This window comes from Halyomorpha halys, unplaced genomic scaffold, assembly GCF_000696795.3.
Source record: "Halyomorpha halys isolate HHAL.00 unplaced genomic scaffold, Hhal_1.1 Scaffold269.1, whole genome shotgun sequence".
Lineage (NCBI taxonomy): Eukaryota > Metazoa > Arthropoda > Insecta > Hemiptera > Pentatomidae > Halyomorpha > Halyomorpha halys.
In genome coordinates, this window is record NW_027112099.1 from 760,921 (window position 1) to 785,454 (window position 24,534).

General features: G+C 30.7%; 1 protein-coding gene across 2 annotated transcripts in view; it reads left to right on the forward strand.

Annotated features, from left to right (window-relative positions):
• Positions 1-6,335: 6,335 nt before the first annotated feature.
• The window catches only part of rols (rolling pebbles), a 418,725-nt gene continuing 400,526 nt past the window's right edge, over positions 6,336-24,534 (forward strand). For both annotated transcript variants that reach the window (XM_067050119.1, XM_067050122.1), the window contains exon 1: positions 6,336-6,459. The gene's annotated coding sequence lies outside the window, so the exon portion shown is untranslated. The remainder of the gene's footprint in view (positions 6,460-24,534) is intronic.

Here is a 24,534-nt window from a genome sequence, read left to right on the forward strand (position 1 = left end):
AAGATAAGTTTTCCACAAAATTCATTTCCTTTAATATATTCGATTTACTAATAATCATGAAAGACAGAACTTTCCCTTTAAGAAACAGTCCTCCAATAATAATAAGTATTGTTCTGCCTAAATTCAGAAAGCCAAGCAATTAATAAACACTCTTCAGGTTGAGAAAAGCTGGCTTAGTCCTCTTCCAAGAACTGCAAGAACTGGCCTTCAAAATATTGTCTTTTATTTTAAAATGATTGATAAATTTGAGATAAGTATTATGAAACAGTGCTGTGACCTATTTTTTTTCTTACTTCCCTCGATTGCAACATGAATTTTATTTTTGTCAAAGATTAGGATGGCTTACGCTCATTTTTAATCTGAATAGAAGATGAAAGTGGTTGGTATATAATGGATAAAAAAAATTCTTTACAGAAGTCTCCACTTAAAAAAAACAACACATAAGCATTGTTGACTTTGAATAATGGAGGTATTATTATTTTTGATATAACATAATCCACTGAGAAGGTGATATTTGCCTGGTTATCCAGAGGTGACCAACCTATTCTAACCATGGTGGGGGTCAAGTTCTTCATTTTTTGGGACTTCCACTTAATAAAAAAATTCAACACCTCGGCCGGATTCGAACCGGAGCCACCCGCAGATCTCATAACGATAGACCTAGGCCTAACTAACCATCTTAGCTACGAACGGCCCAGAGATATTTTTTAGTACTAGTTTAATTTTTAGAGGGGCATTAGACTATTTGTAATACTGAGCGGGTCTAATTGCACCAGTTTCGTCATTTCAAAGTGATTTTCTTGACGAACCAAGAAATTGTTAAGGTTAAGGTTCAAATGAGGGTGAACTGTATTTTTTAAATATAAAATCTTTAATAATTTAGCATTTAATGAATGGTTAAGGGGATTTAGTAAACTTTATTTTTACATTCTGGCCATACATAAATAAAAAGATAAAAAAAAGCTACTTTAATCCTCTCTTATTTTCTTATACTTTGCATATGGTTAGTAAGTGTTTGCGAAACTGTTGTTTAAACATGAAATAAAACTAAAGAGATTAATTAATTGTTTGATAGGATTTATAAATGGATTATCCCAGATACTCTCATGCCTCCTCCTTGGCCTCTTATGGTCCTTATACTAAAAAATCAAATATCCTGCAAACATTATTGATCTTTTCATCCTTAATTCTTCCTTTCTCTCCTTAAATCTACTAACTTTCATTCCTTTTCTCACAGAACCACTTCCACTAGAAAATACTTTACAATTAGTAAACATTATTTTTTACAAATTGAACATTGTCCAATTCTACATGGATTTGAATAATTTTAAAGCTATGATTAAATAAATTTTTTTTTATTCTTTTCTGGATATACTAACATTCATTAGAATCCTGGGATTCAATTGTTTTATCAACTTCTAAATGAAAATAATTTTCGTATATTTATCCTTTAAATTTATAATTATAATGTTACAGGTATCAAATCAATTTTGTGTTATGTCTTTTTCTTTAGAAATACAATTGTTTAAAAAAATTTATGAAGATTTCCAGTATTGTAAGGAAATGGTAGATAAAATCAAAATAAAGTTAAATTATTTGTTATAATTCTTTCTAGGTCTAAGCTTATTCAGAAGAAATTGTCAGTACTGATAATTCCATGAGTGGATTCAAGAAAAATCTTCAAATTTCAATCCTTTGACTGATGATTACGATTACGAAAATTCCCATTTCTGTAATAATTGCCTGATGATCTCAGATGATGTGGCAGATGAGGTGGAAAGCACTTACTCATACAAATGTGAATATGTACAAAAACATTGGTCTTTAAAGCTTTAAGCTAATTTTCATATGTTCGAAATAAAATTTAAATGATGTTATATTCGTCAAACCTACATCAAAGTTCCTGATAAAACATTTTGTGTTCCAATATAACAACTTCTGTTTGTCAAATATGTTTTAGGGGTCCCCTGCCTTTCAGTTAATTGAATTATATTTATTTTGTAGTCCAAATCAGTGATAAATTATTTTTCTTCGTCTTGTTTTTCAGAATAATATAATTATCTTTTACCTAAATGATTGTTAAAGATTTACTTGACTGTAAGTTACTAATATGTTTTTTTAGCTGTAAAATATTTCTTGTAACATATAATTTTAATCTTTCTTGACAGAAAATGGTTTATCTGCTAAAGAAAGCTCAGACAAAAGTTACAAGATTAATTTATTTATTTTTTCAGATATATCTTAGTAATGCACATTTTTTTTAATAATTTGTCATCTGCTTCTTATATTCTTTTTCAATAATTATAAATTCTAATTTTCTAGTAATAATAATTTATTATATATCAAATTACTTTTATTGTTGATTCTACTTTTTTAAAAGTGAAATATTTAACATAATGATATGCCGAAGAATAATTTCCCACCAATTTAAGATGAGTTGAGGAAAACCTGTTCATGAAGAAAAATTGATAATAGTGCAACAGATATCAATTATTCTAATTCAGAAGCATATGACTGGAAAAAGGAGGGGAAGAAAGGCAAAGGAAGCAATGTCCCTGATTTCCTATTGATGAAATATAAATTACATTTTATATTTGCATAACTAGTGAATTATACTTAGTTTTATATATATTTACGGTTAATATAAATTTATAAAATTTTAAAAATCCATAGATTGTTATTCTACGCAACCTCTCCTCCTAGTCCCAATAATAAAATAGGATCCTTCCAAGATTTCGCCCTGGACATCAGTACTTCTTGCTATGCCCTTGTTCTGAATTAGTCATTATTATTTTTATGAGTTAATTGCATATTTAAAATTGTCAGTACTTGACATATATCGAAGAAAGGTTGATATATGTCTCAACAGTTGATACTTTGTTTTTATCTCATTTAATGCAAAAAAAAAAAAACCTTTTGAATTCTTGTCAAAGGCTACCCTTTCTGGGTGTAAGTACAGACTTAATTTCTTAGAGAATATGGGAGCACTTGAACTGTGCACAAGTTATTACATTTTATCAATTAGAATTAGATAGGCAAGTAATCCCATTAGATAATTATTTTCTTTTAGAATTATATTCTTCACTATCTTGAGGCTAGTCTTGGTTATTCAAATGGCCATAGAGCTGGTAGTTACACCAAATAGAAAACATGTATCTATCAAAAAATTCTTATTTTTTCTGGGTTTTTTTATTTGAACCAACTTAAAGGAAATAAAAAAAAAATTATTGATCAATACTATTATTAACTATTGTTAATAATCAATATTGTTATTTTCAAGACCTCTTATGTTAAGTGCCCCTTACAAGATGAATATTAATGAGTCTATCTCAAAGTTCTTAAATATGTATAGAGGGGTACATTGTAACAATAATATTGACTCCTGTGGAATATAAAACTAATTTAATCATAGTGGGCGGAATTTTAACTGCCGAAGTATTCCAAACACATCAGTCTTTCAAACATGAAAGTAAACTAACTTTCAAATTTTTGCTATGTTGTTTAATTTTCTATAACATCATCGAGCATGTCAGAGCCGTATATATTGTACTCAGAGCCAGACTAAGCCATGTAGGAGTTCCTAGGCAATGAGAACCTCAATACCAATCTTCAATATCTGCATTACCTGTTGTACGATACGAAACTAATCAGTACTGTAAACCTAAATTATGAAAGTGCGTGGGGTTTATTTAGAATATGTCCTGAAATTATATTGAAACGTTCTAGGATAATGCCAAGAGAAGTATTAGTTTGTATTTCTCAGAGTAATTGAGTTTTATTTTAGAGAGAAAATAAGTACCCTACGTGCGTGCGTTATAGGCTTATTAGGTGTAATTGTTTGTCGTTTGAGAACAAACATATAATTTTTGGAAAACCAATTAAAGCTACTTACTTTTCTCAAGGACCACAGGTTTGTAAGGTTTTGATTAGGAGTCTGTAATAAAGTATCATACGCTTGCGTACGTTCTAGAATTCAGTTCCGTAAAATGGTTATTAATCCCGTTTCCAATTTTATATCTTTGATATTATTTCGCACCCTTGATTTAGACAGTCTATCTTATGAGTTATGTGACTTGATATATCATCATGAGCTTTTATAGTTGTAAAAACTCATAATATAATAGTGCCTTCATCTCATCATCTCGTACAGATCACCTTGTGTTCGACGGCCTCTTCAAAATCAGGAGTTTTTAACTGATTTCTTGCAGTAATTTTGAAAGAAATATATGATGCTATACATAAATGATCTTTATGGAAGCTGCTTGTTTATTCCCCAATATAGTTAGATATTGCTGCATTACGTCCTACGTTTATTACTTCCGTTGTCTGTCCCCTCCGAAGTGACACGCAATTTCTATATTTTCTATTTACATTTATTTTTATTTAACACCATCATGCACGATATAAAGAACTTCAAACAGCTTAGTAGTTTTTAATATAACATTTAGAATTCATTTCTTCTATTCATTTTTTGCTTAACGTCTTAGGCATCCTAAAGCGCAATGTCAACTAGAATCCTTGGTTCTATTGTATTGACTGTCTCTATTTGGTTAGAAGGAAAAACCAATTTTGAAAATTTAATGTAATCCTCCTTCTTCCTACTAATATTACATATTAATGCTCTTTCATTTTTTAAATGTATAAATAATGATTTAATTAATATAAATATAGTTTATTGTTATTACCACTTCTATATTTTAGTTATATTATTGGAAGAATTATCAAATAATTATATAGAAAAGTATTTGTGAAGTGAAGCTCTTTCTTTTTATATATTTCATTAAGATACTTACTAATCGTAAATAGGTTTCATAAAAGAAACATAATATTAAAAAAAATGACTAAATATTGTCATGGACATATAAAAGGAAATAAGATTGATAGTTGTTATAAAAATTGTAATAAATCTCAATACGGTTCGTTAGGTGAACAATGGAATTAAATACATAAATAATGAAACAACTAACGCATAAATATAATGTAGTATAATTGTAACTAATAATTACCTATAGTAGTATTAAGGTAGAGCAATAAAACTTGAAAGAATCATGCTGGAAAGTTATCATTCACTAATACATATAGACCGTTCTACGAGCAGAGACATAAACAAGAACTACCGAACTGTGAGGTCATATTCTCTGTTTGTAGGGGCTCCATATTATAGGTAGTGCCACACATTAATGAATCAAGAGGGAGTTCGGATTTTTTTTGTGACCCTCCTTCCTGGTCATTTCTTACACAGGGGGAGACTTATCTATAGGGTACCATCCTATTCTCACGAAGTTTTCATTTCGTGGGATCTCTACAGAAATAAAAGTCGACCTCCCAGGCCGGATTCGAACCGGTGCCTCTACAGATCCGAGGTTGCCAATACCTACGCCTCAACTCTCTCACCTACAGGTCCGTTTTCAATGGCCTTAACCACAAAACATTATTAAGTTAAATTAAATATAGCGCCTTATAAAGATATTTTTTCTTGTATCTCTCTGAAGATATTATTTTGATAGGCCCCAGAGGTCACACTTGTGCTCAAATATGAAATATCGTACGGTATTCAAAGTAAAAGTATTAAAGTCAAACTTAACCTCTCAAAAAACCGCTATTTTTAGATATGTATGTAATATTAACAATAAGGAAAAGATCTATACAGTTCAAAACAGTAATATTATGATTTTTTTTGTTTTTTTATATAGATTTTATGACATACTGTAACTGTATGTATATATCTTATACCCGGCTAAGATTACATGCTTATCTCAAAATTACTGTTTTTTGAGAATTTACACTAATGGACAGGGACAGTGAAATGATCTTTTATCAAATGTGGAGGTAAATATTAAAAACAAATATTTGATATTTAAATATAGTTATTTATATAATTGGTATTACTTTTTTTTTAAGTGTATCCTTATATTATTCGGTGTCTGATTCATATTTGTTTGAAAATTATTTTAATTTTTAAAAGATATTGTGTTGTTATATGTCACATTGCCCAAAATTCTGTTTATATATTTTTTCATTAAGAAAGCAATTTCTTGTGAACGAGTTTAATATAGTTCCTCAGGATTTGTGGAAATATTATCTGGGGTTACATTATCGTACATCGTGGTTTACTGTCCAATTACTTATTGAACTTTAATCCTTACAGCTAACTGTACAACTTCTCCATACATATATCGTAGCAAGGAACGAAACAGATAAAAACTATCCCAACTCTAGGACTCGAGATGCTTCTCCATTTTGTAACCCCTTGCTCCGCCCTCGTCTATTTCTGCCGTGGTGTTCTCTTATAAGAGCCCCCCGGCTGTTGGCACTTCCTTTAGTACGTCGGTTGTTCCGTGTTGAGGACGCCCGCACGAGTCGGTAAATAGTCGGTTATTGTTTATTATCGCCAACAACCGGTCGATTTTATAGTGGATTCGAGAATCAGATAACTCGATACAGCTCTTCTACAATCAGGTAAGTCTTCAGTGTACTTTTAAATATCCATTGCAACATTTATGGTAGTGTTGTTGTTAACAATAAATTTTTTCTTTCTTTTTTCTTTTATTAACAATTTAAATTCATCTTAAATTTGCCAGATATGAGATTTAATCACCAGAGGGACTATTTAAATACATAACTGTATTTGAGATCAAATCTTAATTTATTGTTTTTTACTACATTTTTCTCTTATTAAATATATTGTATGTCCCATCAATTAGTGCAAACACATTTCAGTGCAAAAAAAAAAGTTTTGTATTTCTAAATTTTAATTTTTGACTAAGAATCATATAGAAAAATTATTTAAATTGAAAATTTTAAAATTAGTTGATAATATAGTAGAATTTCGTCTCAAATTCGTCCCAAGAAAAAACGAAAATACCACGAGGATTTTTTAATTACTTCAAAGAATTTTAAATGTAATTTTTATTTGATCACAATTTAATAACAACCAAACGTGACTACATACCTTTTGGAAAGGAAGAGATTTACGGATTTTTCTTACAAACATAATATATACATGTTTAATTCCACACTGACTTCTGTTCTGTTTCAGATACCGAACAGTTTTATAATTCTTTATATTAAAATAAATACACTAAAAATGAACCGCTGAAATATTCACATTCAAACATTTGGCTTATATACCCTCTTCTAAAGGTATTTTGAAAATAAATTCTTATCGATTTGTCGCATTTAAAACTGTCAATGCAGAGAACCAACAGCTGCGATTTAGTGAGCACTGTACCTTGGTTGTATCACAACACTTGAGAACAATACTTTTTCATGAAATTTTCCCCCACCATCAACTAAATTGTTCTTTTCATTTAAATTTGAGAGAAAAGTTCTACGACGTTCTATTCTTTAAATTAAAAAAAAAACTTTAAAAAGTAGTGTAAGAAAAATATGAACCCTCTTTACGTCTCCTGATATCCTATGTACAGTTTTTTTGTATGCCATAATAGTAAAAACAGAGATACTTATTATTGCATATTTTTCCTTCAAAATTCGATTAGAGAAAATAGAATATACTTAATGGGTGATTTTTTTTATTTCTGAAAAGAACCAAAGTTAGAATACATCTGGACCACACTTAGTATTTTACATTTGTAAAATTTTAGGCTCGATTTCTTTAAATTGTTTTTAGTTTAAATTTCAGTTTTATAGATTCCTTAATGCAGAAAAATATAACATACATACTTTTTTGAACGTGTCATATAATCTATGTGTAAGCCTCCACATAGGCCACAAGAGAAAGAAACGTGAAGCAGTCACTGAATGTGTTAATATTATATACTCATACACACTGAAATTTTAATATGTTGTTACTACGTTACATCTTTCTGTGTTATTTAGAGGTTCTGACATTCTACGCACAATCTTTCGTTCGATATCGTTTATGTGCATTTTTCTTATTGGCTGCTACTCTTCTTTTAACATCCACAAAAGCATGTAAATTTAATATGTTTATTATACTATAATTTATTAAAGTTTTGGTTTTCATTCCACTAAACATTTTTGTCTGCTTAGTGAGATTTGTTTTGTGTTAAACAATGCCCATTTAGTGTATACATAGATCAGGTATGCCCATCCTTTTTATTTCGCATGCTATAATCAATAATTCCTTTGTTGAGGCGTGCCACACCTCTACCGTCTTCCACTGTTGCATTTTCCCTGGCACCGTAGTAATTAGTTCTATATTATATTTCAAGTGCTAATAAAATTTTTAAAGTATATTTTTCTTTTTTTTAAGTTTTAAGATTACAAGACTGAAAAACAGGAGACTGCTCATCGATTCCGACTATTACAACACTTACTAGACAAACGGTCTAAACTGCCAATCCATTACAAAGAATGATTTAGATGACTATTATAAGGCCTATCTGGACATACGAAGTTGAGCTATGGGGCTCCACTAAACCATCGAATTCCTCTAAAATCCAATCCTTACAGTCCAAAATCCTTCGTAAAATCCTTAATGCTCCTTACTTTGTCACAAATCAAATCATCCATCAGGACCTCAATGTTTCATATGTTGCCGATTTGGTCAGAACCAGAAAACTTTCCTTCCATGATAAACTTCCCAACCACCCAAAACCACTAGTTTCTAACCTGGCTTATCCTTCATTACCTAATAATCCTAGGCATCTGAAAAGAAGATGGCCTCGAGATCTTTTCTTCTAGAAATGTTATTGGAGTTCTATCAATGGGTAGATTCTCCACATGTTTGTCATGCTACCTACAGCAAATTTACTTGTTGTATATGTTTTATTAATAACAATACATAAATTTTAATAAGATATATAAAAAAAGTTTTAAAAATAAACCTACCTGATGAAAACAGCTAATAACTATAATTTATACACTAAAAAGATACGTCAGTGATGGGCATTTACAACCTACTTGCTCATTAATTTCCACTAAATCAAAGATATTTTAGCCCTTCAGATAATTGGTATTAAAATCTTTTTATATATCAAGGAAAATCACGGTCATAAAAATGTAATGTTTCAGTAATCTACAAGCCCAGTAAATACTTTGTATAAGATTGGTGCAATAATAAATGCGTAAATAAAAAATTAACAAGATATTAAAGCACAATCATTAATCTTAATTTTTAGTTCTCTGGTCTCATTTCGAAGTATGGTTAAACTCTGGTTTTGAAGACTTGATTAATATATTCCTCAAGTTCCATGAGTACTGCTCACACATATTTTTTAACTTAGCTTAGAAAAATCGTGGAACAACATCGCCCATCGTTCCTAGCACATTTTACATGATTCATAATATGTATCATCAGGATATTAATTTTGATACTTACTTATTTCAGATAAATAGAGACTAAACCACTACCATTCATCAGAGAAAGAAGAGTACTTGATTTTTTATTTTAACTAAAATTGGGAATAAAAAATTTTAAAACCTGAAAATGGCCGTGTACCAATAATCGATTCCTAGCGTACCACGTTGTGAAGACATAGATTAATACAAAAAATAGCCGAGTTTTTTTAATACATTGTTATAGCTGATACTCTGTCTACACTTATATGCAATTTTTGAACAAAGTTTCTTTTTAACGTTGATATTTCCAAGCTTTATTTTAATTATTTTTGTATCCTAATAAACAGTGTGCATTTTTCTGAACATTGAGTGTGTAAGTTTCTAGGCAATATCGCGATAATATTTATGTGATAAGTTAAAAAAGGTTTAAACAATATTAAAAAAAATTCAATAAAAGTGAAACATTTTCGCCAGCTCTTAGAATGGATCCTTTGACCTTCGTAGTCGACCTCAGCAGTGCAGGATATTCATCAAATTGTAGGATTACATCTCACTACAGCCGCTATGGTTGACAGAATCTATCTTCGGAGATTTGCCTCTCTTATAAGGATTGTATTTCCTTTTGACGTTGATGCACGTTACGCTTTTCTGGTGTCTCTCCGAAGAAGTAAGAAAGCAAAGACTTGTCTGCCGTTTTACTGCTTCCTTACCATATTCCATTCGCTATATTCCAACGCAAAAGAAAAAAAATCCTCTTTGTGAATGATGCCAAGGCTCGAAAGTAAAAATGGAGTTACCATTCCTTACTCGTGCAAGTAAAGACACTTTTGGTTCTAGAAATTGCTGATTCATCAGAATCTTAATTATTAACCTTTATATATACAATATCTGTTATGTCTTAAGTTTATAAATCACAACCATGAGTGTGTGACAGTCTGATCCTAACATTGTATTCTGACCGTAAATAACTGGCATTAATATTTTTTTTATATATATACTTAAATTGAACACATAGAAATAAAAAGTATTTTTTATATTCCATATTTTTCGGAACATGTTATAATTGATCAAACATTTTTTTTTTTTATATTGATTATATGGATTTGATATAAATAATTTTTTACCTCAAAACTATAAATTTTACATTCTATAATTGGATTAGCGCCGTAGTAAAACATGTTGCCTATTAAGGAAGTAATGGTATGACGTATGTGGATGATGCATGGCTCAGAAAGAGGACTAACGAACCTAAAAAGCATATGGAAGACGGAGGACTGAGGCAAGGGAGACTAATAAATATAAAAGTTACGTGAGGTGTTAATTAGTACTGGAACCGAGAATATGTGTATTTATATTTCATATGTATTTATAACACACAAATACTGAGATACACCGCTCTAATAATAAATCAAAACGCCTCTCATATCTGTTATCACTGAAGGTGCTATTTTCAGTAGTTTTCTAAAATCTTGGTATGATCATAAATTTTACTTTTAGTGTATAAGTATCCATGTAGAGAACCTGTGCTTCATGGCATAAATATTAAAATTTTAGTTAAATAAAAATGGAATTATTGAACTGAAACACAATTAATAGTTAATTTCTATTTTCACGGTTTCGCAGTGTGATTCAACCTAAAATTGTTATTGATTGTATGATATACAAAACATGTATCGTTCAAAAGTATCTGAAATACTTAAAGTCGTTTCTTCATATCTACCATCATATCTATTTCACAAATCAGGAGTAACATATTGTCAGAAAACGAAACCTTTGCTACACGATTACTAGCTACAATACATAATTGGAAGAGTGTTAGTGAAAGTTTTCAACGATCACCCCAGGTTGGTAGATTAATGGAGTCGCAATTACCGCAGATGCTGCAAGAACGTGACCATCCGATATTTACTGGAGCGGCCTGGACACAGTTTCTCTCGGGCTCATGAAGAATGGTCATTAATATGCTTGACCTTTCCAGTGGCAACTCTAATGCGATATGTTCCCTGCCATATCAACTCTCATTTCCTTCTTGGTCCAACAATTAGAGGTGTCTTTTTCCAATCGTAGGTCATTTCGAGTCAATCGATCCGTCGGGTTTTTCTGAACTCTAAAAAGTGGCACTTATTAATTATGTAACGCCTAATGGACAAGTATTGATGCTACAGATATACAGAGCACTCGAAGTATACAGGGAAAAAAGGGAATAAACTGTATACAATGAAATTTACGTGGTATTAATAATCTACCACCAAGTAGATATTTTACGTGAAATGTAATCAAAGATTGAAATGGACTGAATATTTTTAAGTGGTTACCTCCTCGTAATATTTTCAAAATACAATATATGTATATTCGATTGTATTATTTTTTTTTTATAGAGAATTTATATTCCTATATATATATATATATATATATATAGTGGTGCCACAGGCACTAACTATTAAAAAAAAAATTAAACGATAATTGTTGTGTTATCTACATTATCTACGTCATATATTCCTCTCACCTAAAGCTCAAATAATTTGTCATCGTGGAAAATAAAAGACTTTTCCACGGGTACGTCTTATATATTTTTTTCTTTATACTCACGGCTTCTTTCTCGATTGTATTATTATTATTTTTTTTTGTATATTCTTATTCTTTGTTTTCGTACCCCTCTAAGAATATATTTACAAATTATAAAATCGAAATACAGGTTATGCATTGGAAAATACGTTTACGCATGCCTTAGCAATAGAGAGGGACGCAATCTGATAAAGGCTGCCAACTCGTACAATTACTGCCATTTTTATGAAAATCGGACTAACTATTCGGTCAAATATGTCCGAACCCAAATTTAACTATAGACAGACAAAAAGCCAAATAGCACCGCCAAATTACACAGCGGATCCCAAACTTTCTTTGCCACAACATCTTGGTCTAAACACATTTTTCGGAACCCTTGTCGAGATTAAAATGACAAAAATTATCCTTTCAATTTTTTTTTAATGTTTAGTGCGTGTGGCATTTGTTTGTGGCCCTCCAGCCATGAATCATTTCTTAACCCCCACCCGAATGTAAGAAATAATCAGAAAAGGGGTATTAAAAAACAAAAGAGGTTCCGTCATTGGAGGCCGCATGTAGCCGAAGGAGTTGAAATATAAACGTTTTGAATTAATTAAAAGAAAAAAAATATATGTTCACAGAGTCGAAATTTTTCACTCTCATCTTACGTTTTAGACATCACGGAACTAATTTGGCTTTTTGTCTGTCTATAGTTGAATTTGTGCTCTGACATGTTTGACCGAATAGTTAGTCCGATTTTCACAAAAATTGCAGTAATTGTAAGATTGGGTACCTTTTATCGGATTGCGTACCCCACTATTGGTAAGGCATGAGTAAACGCTGATCTACAAGTAGCCAACTTATTGTGAGGGCGGGAACCAAGTTTTCATTCCGTGGGGCCACCGCGAAATATAATAATACCTCAGGCCAGATTAGAACTGGCGCCCCTGCAGTTATGAGGTTGTTGTTATGAGACCCCTCAACCCCTTTTGGCTCCAAACGGCCTCCGTTGACGGGATCTGCTGCCCTCTTTGGCTTTTTTAATTTTTTTTCCCCCTTACAATATGTATAGCCCTAAGTACAACCACATGCGGCGGGCACGAGGCCTAAGCCCCTCATACTCCGATGCCCTCAGGGGAAGTTACTGGTTCCAATTTTAGCCTATATCCGGCCCTAGGCAAGACTTCCGCGGGTAGCTCCTCTTAAATAGCCCGTCTTCACCGGATATGCTCCGCCACGGATTTCTGTTATTTCTTTTCCCTTTATTGTCCTCTTTGTTATTGCTTCTTTCTTATCACAGTAACATTCATTGAGTCTTTTTTTTTTCTAATTCTTATAGGATTTTTTTAACAGACACATCCAGAAACGATCCTTAAAGACTGCATATTGCTGTTTTGCTTTGTCGTGCATTTACAAAAAAAGATTTTTTTAAATTGATTTTGTTTTGAATTGGACATATTCCAAAGAAAGTATTGTAGACGGGAATTACTTCCTATGCTGGGGCCTTTCTCCTGACTGTTTCAAACCTAATAAGGTTGTCACAAAGTAACCTCAGTCTACATACGGAATACGTCAAATATTTGTATAAACAACTTTTTTTTACAGATGTGCCACCATTAAAGTAAAGTATCAATAGTTCGCTGACATAGTTACTATTTATAATTATCTATAAGTAAGATTTATTTTTTGGTTTCAGAGTTGTTATGGAATCTGTTGCTATCGTTTTTGACACTAATTTATTAAAGTTCATTTCTCCCCCATGTTATTTATTTACATTCATACCTCGTCTATTTGCTACACGGGATTTGACAGCTATAATATATTTGTCACTGATACCCAATTCATATATTATAATTTATTGTCTCTTTTCTTTTTAATATTCTTCTATCTGGTGGAGCAGGGCAGTAGCTTCCATATTCCAACGGTCGGCGTCTTCTTCGGCGTCCAAAGTTGTTGTAGGCTGGCCACATTGCAGTCTACTAATCATAAATGATTCCCTAGAACTGCAACGATTCTCATAGTCGCGGCCGTAACGCCTGGGATGCAGTGCAAGTTCATAAGTTTACATTGCAAAGGGAACGTAGGATAGTCTCAAGGACCTCTAAAGACCTGTAAAGCCAACTGATCTAACCGAAAACAAAAAGAAAAATGAGATAAAAATGGTCCACCTTTATTTATTTACACAATTTATAGTATATGATGAAAAATCATGTTATAATTTGTATTCATTTATGGATTTCGACTGTCCCGTGTGATATCTAAATTTTCGTTTTCTTTAATGATTTTGTTTTCACTCTGACTTGGATAAGCAAAGTTTATCTCATGTCTATCATCTTTGTTGTTCACATTTCATTCTCTTCACAGTTATTCCAACTTATTTCTGATAAAATCATGTTTAAACGATCTTTTTCTTTTTATTCTTATGGAGAATGTTTTATTATTTAGACTTCAAAGCTAGTTAGTTTTAGTTTGTATTTATGTGTTTACTATATCATGTTATAGCTTAGCATAGATATCAACTTGCTAAATATTTTTCCTCCTTTACGGAAAAATGTTATGATTTTTCTTCCAAAAGTTGATTAATAATCCTTTCAACAATTATTAGTAATTATCAATTTAAAACAATTTTGATCAACTTTTATTCTTTAAAATTTCTCCAACTTTTCGGCCCTCGGGCCATTCTCAAAGATACCACCTACAAAAAGTTTTTTTATTTTTATATAACAATTACATTATTTCCTTCAACTACACGTTGATTTCTTTGGCTCTACCTTCAATATTGATGTCATTTCTTTTTCAAATCTTAAAATATTAAAGGTATTGAATTGGTACTACATTGAAGGTAGGGCCAAAGAAATCAGTGTGTAGTTGAAGGAAATAATGTAATTGTTATATAAAAATTAAAAAAACTTTTTGTAGGTGGTTTCCTTGAGAATGGCCTGAGGGCCGAAACGTTGCAGAAATTTTAAAGAATAAAAGTTGAGAGGAAAAAAAAGGATAAAAATTGTTTTAAATTGATAATAAATTAAACCACTCTCAAACAAGCATATATAAAAAATAATTAATCTATTATTAGTAATGTTTACGTTTACTTTTGGGTGGCTTACAGATAGACTTTTTCTTTTTCGATCGAGTCTTGCAGCGTTGGCATTCTGTTATTTGATATTCATGTAATACGGACTAGTCACTGAATATGGCGAGTTGTTAAGTCCTTTGTTACAGTTAATGATTTGTAGAATTCTATGTCAGTCCACATTATCCTAGTATTAGCGTTAATATCTCAAAGCATATAATAATTTATGCTTTTATTGAATATAATAATCATTAAGGGATAACATTTTTATTATTTCTATGTATTTAAAAATTCTCACACACTCTATCACTGGGTCTTTTCGTATAGATTATTTACTTCGGAGTATTTAATTTTTACCAATATTCCTTCATTATAATGATAAAAAATAAACAAAATTCCTGAAAGGGATTTAACAAGAATCCGAAATATTTAATATGTTGGGCACGGTCAGGTACAGACCGGACGAACGGAGACTCCAGAGAGGTTCGGCAATTACACACTAACGGCTTCCGGAAGTGCTCCGGTTTATGAAGACCGAACATTTATAATGGTAAGTGTCCTACGCCTCCTTAGGCCACTTCCGGTACTAATCCGACTATTTCTGATCCACGGAGGATGAAATATTGAACTTATGATTGAGAAACATGTGTCTGTATCACGGAAATTATTTCCGTATTCCTGAAAATTTATAAATATTAGTCAATGAGAGACCATGACATGCTAGTTGCTATAATGAAAAAGCAATAGTTAGAGGAATTGTACTTGAATATTAATTACTATAGTAGTAAATAGTGAACTATTTAAAAGAAATTTAAATTGGAAGAAGATAGTTATGAAGTATATTGGAGGAGGATAGCCCGGGCGGCGGTCAATAAAGGTATCAAAATATATATTATATATAGTTGACCGTAAAAATTTATATATAAGAACATAAAAAATATAACAAAAAATATAAAAAAAAGAACAAATAGTTTTAAACTATTTGTTCTTTTTTTAACCGCAGCCCTGACCATCTTCTTATATATAGGTATCAAAATAGTTTTCTTTTACTATTTTGATACTTTTAAAGAGATTTAAGTTAAAAGCTAATAAAAGGGGATTTTTGTTGATGATTTTTTTTGTCGAAAGATGGGACATAAACATTTCCCGTTACTTGAGAATTCTCAAACAGTTTTTATTAAATTGAATATGGAATCATTATCGCTCAGTTATAAAAAAAAAAAGGTGAAACCTTCGCTGCCATTGTCAAACAAAGAAAATGCTAAGTAATAGTTGAGAAACGTACTCTCATACCTTGGAAATAACTGTAAAGGAATTTGACACGACCATCACCTCGATCTAGAGAGAACTTTAAGAAGGTTAGAAGCTTCAGCAACAAGACAAATGGCCGTTTGGAAAGGTCTCTGAGGGGATGGAACACAGGCCAGCAGAACCAATATACTTCTAGAATAGCCTTTCTCTAGATATATTGTAATGATTCCCCATTACTCCCTAAAAAAAAAAAATCCTTATTCGATGTTTTGTATGTTAGTGATTTACATAAACAGTAGTACAAATATTTATCACCAAAAGGTATTTCAGAATTCAGGCTGTTGGTTCGAATTTATTTTAAGTTTCGGAACTGAACTGATTAAGGTATTAAAGGTATTATACTACACCTGAATCTACTTGTGAGTAGTTGGGAAATCAGGAGGGCGTTTGTCATGCAACTGCACCAGCACCTGTTCGAATTTGGCCTAAGAGGGTTGACTTTTATTTCGTGGGGGTCCGACGGTATGAAACTCTGACCCCACTGTGGTTTGAATAGGATTAGTTACCTGTAGATAGCCTCCTACCCTCCTCCTCGTACATCATTAATGGACAGGTAGGAAGTAATAAAAAAAAAATTTGGGAAATTGGAGTAATGATTTTTAGTTTTTATATATTTTTAGACATTTGTATTGCATTCGGTTTCATTCATCTTCTCTTGTGTCGGGTTGCATTATCCTTGTTATTGTCTCTCAATCCTCACTTCCTCTTCTCCTTAACTCTTCGATCAACGAGTGGAATGACAACACATGTAGGATGTGTTAAATAATCTTTTGATATGGACTTAGCTATGGTTTAAGATTTCTTCACTTGTATCAAGTTTATTTATTTATGTTTTCAAACTCTTCTTCTCTTATCTTCCATATATACACATAAATCAGTCACTAAGAAACTGTTCATCTCCAAGTAAATAATTTAATAATATTTAATCTTAGAAAAACTGTCATAAGACATTACTCTAGCTCGTATTCATAATTTTTGTGTTTCAATGTCGTAATTTTGGGTTTTACTACGGGTAATATTTTACGTGAAATGGGTTAAGTTTGTCATAATTAGAATATCTTGATGACATACCCTATTTTAGAAAATATAGATTTGAGGTGTTTGTTTATATAATAGCAGTTTGGTCCGGTTTTCTCACCACAAATTTAGACAAACTAAAACCTAAAAACATACACCATGAAAAAATAATTTAAAAAGCAAATCCAAAAGAAATGAACACAGTTTAAACATTGGGCTATAGACAAATATCAGGTATACAAAATTTAAATTTGTGTCACTCCAGTCCTATAATTAATTAACAATATAATTAATTCAATTAACAACTATAAAAAGTTAATAAATAAAATGCCTTAAATAAAGAAGAAATAAACAGTTATGATATGGGAAAACCCACATTCACTTTTCTCCTCTATTTCCTTCTTACCCAGGTTTCTAGTTGAACCTTGTAGGATTTAGAGCTATGGTTATTACAGTTTTGTAGAATGATCAGATAGTAACAACTAAAAGTAATGTTTATATTTATTAATTTTAATTTGTAATCTGTACATTTTAGTGTCAAATAATTAGTTAAGAAAATATTTATTTTTTTTTTTAACACAAAATACCGTTAGTCTCACTGTACAGCATGACTTTGCAAACAATAAAGTCGCCAAAAATCACTCAATATAGTTATTTTCTTTACTCACAAAAGAAACTCAAAAATACATTAACAAAGAATATGAAGAATGGTGATTCCAATTCCTCTAAATAACGCCTTCTGCTGTGCTGGTTTCCTTCTTTTATTAGAAAACAAATGAAACGGCCAGAGAACAAATAGAAGATGAAGAGAACAATCAGGAACCAATGATGATGGCCGCAGAGGCCTGGACTCGTAAAATGTTTTCAGACCTGACGTGGCCGTAAAACAGGTAATGGGTTACAGAGAGGCTGGCAACCCACTCCTGTTAACCGATCATAAACCCCTCTTCGGTAGCATTTTTGCGATCTTCCATTTCTTTGTTTCTCACGATGGTCAAACAAATGACTCAGTAACGTTGAAATATAGGCAATTGTGTACTCAATAGTGATGCAAATGTACATAAAAGGAAAAATTCCTAGAAAATAAAAAAAAGGATTATAAAAAAATCTCCTTGGCAGACATTTTAAAAATGCATCATGTGTTTCTGTTCGCCTTTTTTTTCTTTTTGCTATTTGTCAAATGTTAATTCAAAAAGGAAGATTGTTTATTGACCAATCAAAATGAGGAGTAAATACGACGTTTGTGGCGATTATCTTCTGCTTAAAATTTTTTTTTTATTATAATTGTTCGGTTTTTTTTTTTTTTTTTTTATTTGCTTAGCTCTTATATACCTTAGCAATAAATATCATGAAGAAACAAATTTCATGCATTAAGGTATTTTACGTCCAATGGGTTCTGAAATAAAGTTTTTCAAAACTCAAACTTATTGAGTTTCGAACAAGATAAATCAATTTATTTTAGGAAATATCATGAAAACTACTATTCATACGAAGGTAAAGGTCATAAACTACTTTATAGTACGTTAAAGTAAGTGCTAATAGACATCTATACGTCACATGATTCGTGAGATATAGATTTCTCAAAAGAAATTAACTAACTACTAATCTTTCAGTCGATTTTTAAGAAATAATGCTTTTAAAAAGCTATATCTCAAGAACTGTTGAACGTAAATAGGGCTAATATTTCAGCAAATTTACTCTTCTTTAAATAATGTTCTCTTCAATTTTCTAGTGTTGTTTGTAATTTCTTAGATATAGAGCTCCGAATGAAAAATCAATGTTTTTTGAGGTTTTGGCAGACTCATCAATTTTGACTAGTAATTATACATAGTTTTCATTGAAGTAATAAAAAATTGGGGTGAGATAACTGCCTTTTTTTTCCCCCGGCTCTTGTACTATCAGTTATGGAGACGTAGATAATTTGCCATAAATATAATTCAGTACAACCATCTAAAAGTGTTTTCAACAAAACATGAACTTTTACTCATAAAAATCATAATTTCTGTACTGTAATTGATATTTTCCTACTTTGATTTACCCACCAAGTATATATCTGTTTTGATTTTTTCTATTTGGGTATAATGATATAAAAGATACTTATGTAATATAAAATCTTTGTACATAGCATTTACCCTCATTATTTTTAAGACCTATTAAGTCTTCAATCAATTTGCAATTTCCTCTTAATCTATTGATTACCAACTTTATTTTTCAGTCCTTGCATTCGTAACTCCATAAGATCTGTTATATTTTGTATAGTTCCTGAAACAATCTGTTAATATTACTTACTGAGAGTACATAGCAGTTGTTATGAGTTATGTCCTAGCGCCCTGTACAGCTGCTCGTTTCGTTAAGTTTTTTATCCTTTTTTTTTTCTTTTCCTCTTCGAAGGAGCGTGTTAGAAATATTTTTAGACGATTTGGATGTTTTATTAAAACGGTTTGCTTTACAGCTGCCATAAAGGGCTTAAGCTCTGATCTCGTCGTAGATAAGCGCTAACACTTTTTTACAGCCTTCTGCTACTGCACTATTACAGAACACTGTCGGATTACTTCAGACACGAAATGACAATTTGTGGAAGCCATTAGGCTGGTTCTTAGTAAAATATTAAAATTGTGGTGATGATCTGTTTAACAGCACTTTTTATCTACCTATTATTTAATATTAATCAATTTTTTTTTTCATTACCCCTATTTCTGAATTTCATTTATGGTTTTTAGCATGAATATATATTCTGGTTCTGCAGTTTCCTTCTTCTGTAGTGGCCTACATTTTAAGGAGTTTTTGACTTGCATTTTTGTTGTAGTGGGCGTTATTTGAATTTTATAATCTGCCGGGCACACATTCGATTTGAAATTTAAACTAAACCTAAAAAAAAAAAATTAATCTGAACGTTTGGGGTAAACTCTTCATATTTTCAAAGTATAACGAGAGGAAATAAATTAAAGTTAAAAAAAAAAAAAATTGGACGGTATTACAAAATGGATGATATTGTGATAAGTGACCTCTTTTTATACTTCAAATGTTGCAAATTTTATTACATTTTAAGCTTGCTTGCATTACATTATCTCAGAAAATATGACCAGAAAAATCCAAATATGATAATGAAGTAAAAAAACAGACTTTGGACGACAATTTGCCGTTAACTTGAATACAAGTTGATAGTTTTTTGGTACAAACGAACTTGAGTTGAAACGATACAATTTTAGATAATTCCCGCACATAGAATTCACTTAGTTTTAAAACAATAAGGACCGAATCCTATCCACCATTGATCATTAGTATTAGAAAAAAATTGTTCTAATAAAAATATAGTAGCTTTCATTTTTTTTAATTCTTAATATTATAATGATAAATTAAAATAGAGATATATTGTCCTGATAGACAATATGTCTCGCATAACAGGGATTAAACCCTTCCAACATACATTCCAAAACCAATATCCGGATACAAGATCACTAAATAAAATTTGCCATATTCTCTATCTAAATGAAATTTAGGAGTAAGAATTGGTATTTTACTTGAATAATTTAAAGAAAAATAATAAATGTAAGGATGTGCTTATATTAATATTTTTGAAAGATTATACATTGTTTAAAGAATGTTTGACTCTCAGACTTGTTTAAAACACTTTTTTGTTGTCTGGTCGTAACATATTTTAGCAAACCAACTAATTTTTTTTCTCGATCCACCTTTTAAATAAAACAACAAAATTTAGTATAAATTATTTATTAATTTCTTTATACTACTTTATAATATTATTTTGTCATTTTTCTACTATTATAACTATATATTTTTTTCAATAGAATTGATTATTATCCTATTTGTAAACTACTTGTACCAATTAAATTATCCTTAAATTATCATTTTCATTTAAATATCGAAAGTTACAAATGATTTAGAATGAAAAAAAAATATTGCTTTTTATCATAAAAGTGGTGATGGTGTTATATTCTGACCGCACCTCCAACCATCTTCTCCTTATAATAATACACTAGTTGCTATGGATGGGCAAGCTTCAAAATTTTCTTATTAGAACTCTCTTCGACCAACAAGGAATGGTAAAAAAAAATTAAATAAAAATGATAATTTTTTTTAACGTTTCAGTGAAAGAAGAGGGAGGAAAAAAAAAACAAGATTCTTTATAAACTTCCTTACAGTTAAAACAATTTGTGTATATACCTAAGACATTTATGGCAGCTGACTGAGCTGACATGAAATGAAGTAAACAAGAGGATATCGGACAGGAGACACGGAGGAAGGAGCTTTCAAACAGGACTAATGGCTGACGGTTATTTCTGTAGCCACCCCCGGCCGTTCACCTCCCCCGATTTAGCCGCCCCCGAGGGGAACGAAGGGCCCCCAACGTACCTCCATTGGATACAGAGCTACTTCATATAGGTTCTTCTAAAATTAGTTTGTTGGATAGGTGTCCCTCTGTGCAGCCGACCGTTTCATTGGAATAGATTATAGTCAGTTCTTGGTAATATATCAACAGTCGCTTCGCCAGTTCCAGTAAGGGCAATCTTGATCCGCAGCGTAATCTCATGGAATGGAGAGGTGTTCCAATACTTCCAATCGTATTGTTAATTACAAAATTGGAAAAAGTTTTGGTAATGTATAGGTTGAGGGTACGTTCAACAAAGTCTAATAAATTACCGTCTATTTCCATTGCTGCAACATCGGAAGGAGACTAAGAGGTTCCTTTTTAGAGGTTTTAGCTTCACGAAGCTGTATGATGCACAAAAGATTTTTTACTTCCCGAAATTAAAACATTTGATATTCTATCCAAGATGGTATAATCAATTTCAGCCCTGTCTGTTACCGTTTCCAAGAATGATGGCTAAAATAAAAAGTTACCGAAAAAATTGCTTTTCTCAAAATGGAAGGAAAAATATTTGGAAAGGCAGGTTCGGCGTAAAAACGTGATATAATTGATTATGGCATTTGGTAGAGAATATAAACAGCTCTTAATTCTCTGCGACGAACAGCTTTTGAAATATGTGTAAAAGAAACCTTTTGAGTTTTTGAAATTAATGAAAATCGATTGGGTCTTGTTTAGGAACTTTTTCTTTACACATTACTGAAACTTTGTGAATTAATAATTAGCCGTATAATTCAGTAACTCTTCAACAAGCTACTTTGTTACATGTTAACCAATATAACTCAGAATATTGACACAATTATTTTGTGTTTTAAAGATGACTTTATATTTAAAGAAAAAATAAAAATTTTACATGTCAATTTATAAAAATAACAGAACTTCAAGAATCAATATACAGTCGGTCAGTAATTGCTTTAAAGTACATTTTTAGATTGTGTTTTACTTTTGATTGAGGTAATAACAGTATATTTCCAAATATAGATATTAAATTTTCTATTAAAAAAGTCACTACGCAGTTACGGAAATTTCAACGATTTTCTAATATTATAAAATTCTAAGAATGGTATGGATTCCTCTCAGACGAATACCCTTTTTGATACCTCCATGCACCCCAGTGGTCTAGAAATAAACCTATGTTCCATAAATGTCTTATTACGAGGGACCGGTTCTTTATTTATTTATAAAGGGTAAATATTTAAATATAATATTTAACAAAAAATGTAGAATAGTTTTTTTAAATTAATATATTTACAAACGTATTTTAATACAAACCATTCCTGTATGATACAATTTATCAAACTTAGAACATAAAATGGCATAATAGAATACAATATTTAATTTACAATTTATAATAAATATAATTTTTTCACACTGAAAATTACTGTGTTTTTTAAATAGTCGATACAAAACCATTTTCCATTGTGTTGAAATAAAGTTTTATCTTACCAGCAACCTTTATCTACATTACATGAATTATTAAGAGCCGAGATATTAAACGAATGATATAGAAAGAGTTCTAAACTTTGCAATTTCTAAAGAAGTTAAAAATTCTCTAATATACATTTCAAAATTTTATTTTGATCTGTAGTTAAGTTAACCTGGATTTTTGTTTTACCCCTCTTCAAATTTCAGGTCGATTCCATCTCCAATATTATCTGGGCACAATTTAAGCTTAAACTGGAATGGTAGTTTTAGTTCCAAATTACTTGTGAGAATAATACGTTTTTATGCGTGTTTTCACCCAGCGTTGAAATTGTTTCTTTCTTCATTATTTTTCATCAACAAAATTAGAAAAAAATTAATTGTATTCAGATCAGACAGACAAACATTTGTTCATTTTCTTTTACAAATAAAATATTTATAGATCCTCATAATCTGAAAAATATGTATTTAAAATGGAAACTGTTTTATTTAGCAGAAGATACTGCTTTACTATTATTTATTTATTGTTTAGGCTCCATAAGATTAAACTTTTGGGTGTTGGTTTTTTATAATATAATTTCAAAACTTTAGAGTCTATTATTTATATATTTACATTACATTTCAGGCTCTTCAACCATTCAGGTCATTATAGTCCTGAAAAATAGATGAAAAAACAGTCGAAAAATATTCATTTTTTTATAGATGTAAAAATAATTTTTCAGCATTCTTGCATGAATATTTTTTTTCAAGATTTCTTCTATGTTAGCCCCCATTCCAACTACCTCTCGCTCAGTATCATAGGCATAGCTCTCAGTTAGGATGTGCATTTCTGTTCAGGTACACCTCACTTCAACATCTCGACGATGTTCCTCTCGTACTTAAGGTACTTCTGTGTCACACTTGAGTCTCCACGCGCTACGTCATTTTCTGTCCTAGACGTTTTCATGTTTATTTTTTAATCAATATAAATGGTCCTACTATTTGAACGGGAATGAATAATCATTTTTGATGGTAAACAGAGTTAAAAAGAAATTTTCAGATTTTTTAGAGCATTGTTTTTGTTTTCAAAATCGTTGTTTTTGTATGATTGGTTAATATTTAAAATTTAATTAATTAACATATAAAAAAATTGTCATACCTAATGAAATATGATAAAATTATTTATTTTATTTTTCGACGTTGTAGTTCACTGTTGTGTAGTTGTAATATGACTTTATACTGAATCTCGTGTATGTTTAATTAAAAAAAAAAATTACAAGACCTGATTTTTGTTGGATATTACAAATATCTTCTTAAATAAAAGTTGAATTTCTAAATTAAGGAAAATCCGTAATCTACATTAAAATCAACAACCCTCTATTCAAGATTTTAAAATCAAACATTAAAAAATTCACAACTATATTCTTTTTCATATTATCTGATTGTGAGCATGGGTATTTTCTTTTCTGCTATGTATTTGTATTTCTAGTATTGTATGCTTAGTCAGGAACTACCTAAAAATGAGTTAATACTGAATAGT